This window comes from Camelus bactrianus, chromosome 2 (assembly GCF_048773025.1).
Source record: "Camelus bactrianus isolate YW-2024 breed Bactrian camel chromosome 2, ASM4877302v1, whole genome shotgun sequence".
NCBI classification, from domain to species: Eukaryota; Metazoa; Chordata; class Mammalia; order Artiodactyla; family Camelidae; genus Camelus; species Camelus bactrianus.
Genome location: NC_133540.1, coordinates 97,390,719 through 97,392,643, shown reverse-complemented (window position 1 = coordinate 97,392,643; position 1,925 = coordinate 97,390,719).

The following is a 1,925-nucleotide window of genomic DNA, read 5'->3' as shown; positions in this document are numbered from 1 at the left end:
CTTTATTCCATTGTATAGTCTTGCCTCCTTTGTCGAAGATTAGTTGACCAAAAGTTTGTGGGTTCATTTCTGGGCTCTCTATTCTGTTCCATTGGTCTATATGTCTGTTTTTGTACCAATACCATGCTGTCTTGATGACTGTAGCTCTATAGTATTGCCTGAAGTCTGGGAGAGTTATTCCTCCAGCCTCTTTCTTTCTCTTCAGTAATGCTTTGGCAATTCTAGGTCTTTGATGGTTCCATATAAATCTTATTATGATTTGTTCTAGTTCTGTGAAATATGTCCTGGGTAATTTGATAGGGATTGCATTAAATCTGTAGATTGCCGTGGGCAGTGTGACCATTTTAACAATATTGATTCTTCCAATCCAAGAGCATGGAATATCTTTCCATTTTTTAAAGTCTTCTTTAATTTCCTTCATCAATGGTTTATAGTTTTCTGTGTATAATTCTTTCACCTCCTTGGTTAGATTTATTCCCAGATATTTTATTACTTTGGGTGCTATTTTAAAGGGGATTGTTTCTTTACTTTCTTTTTCTGTTGATTCATTAGTGTAAAGAAATGCAACTGATTTTTGAACGTTAATTTTGTAACCTGCTACCTTGCTGAATTCTTCAATCAGCTCTAGTACCTTTTGTGTGGACCTTTTAGGGTTTTATATATATAGTAACATGTCGTCAGCATATAGTGACACTTTTACCTCTTCTTTTCCAATTTGGATCCCTTTTATTTCTTTCTCTTGCCTGATTGCTGTGGCTGGGACTTCCAGGACTATGTTGAATAGGAGTGGTGATAATGGGCATCCTTGTCTTATCCCTGATTTTAGTGGGAAGCTTTTGAGTTTTTCACCGTTGAGTACTATGCTGGCTGTAGGTTTTACACACTTTATTCTTGAGCACACAGTTTATAACAAATGGACAGAGCTGGGATTTTGATTTCAAAGCTCATATATACCTCTTATTTAGAAGGGGTGCTATGGAGATTTTCAGGGCGGACAACGGAATATCCATTACCAGGACCATGCTCTTAGAACTCTGAAGATTGAGCCTCATTTTTGGATTTTTGTCAAAGCCTACTCTCTTGAGTCTTACTGAGTTTTCTCTTCCCCCAAACCTGGCAAATAACTCAAGTTTATATCATTCAGTTACCAGTTTACCCAATGTTTTATTTAGTGTTATTTACCTTTATGTACATGTCCAGTTTCCTCAGGCAAGCATCTCAAAAGGAGGTTTTCTTTCTTAATACATTTGCTGAAGTTACAGCTCCTTGGATATGCTCAACAATGCTCAGTAAGGATTAACTGTAATAAGGCCATATATAGGTGAAAATGAAAGCTAAAGATGTTGATAAAAAGAAGACTTATCGTAAAGTAAAATAACATGGAAAAGTTAATTGGAAGAAGAAATCTAAAATTCATCTAGAAGGAACAGGATATGTACTGATACACTAAGGAGGCCACACTTAACCTTACCTTGAGAAGAATTCCTAAGAAAGGGAATTTCCAGTGATAACGTCCTATAGGAATTGTTTCCTTAGCAAATCATGTATTCAATCAGCAATTTATATTCAGTATCTGCTGTATATTAACTCCTGAGATACAGATATGAGTAAGTCAGAGATGGCCCAAACTTCGTGGAGATTATAGTGTACTGAGAAAGGCTAATACTAATTGCATGAAGATAATTAAATTACTATTAATAGATTGCACGTAAATAAATAGTTTACTTAAAGGTAACATCTGACAATATACCTGACTAGGAATCCTCAAAACTGTCAAGGTTATGAAAAATAAAGAAAGTTTGAGGAACTGTCATCGCCTAGAGACATAACAATGAAACATACTCCTGGATGGGACTCTGGAACAGAGAAAGGACATTAGGCAAAAACTACAGAAATCTGAAAAAACTATGGAATTTAGTTAATAT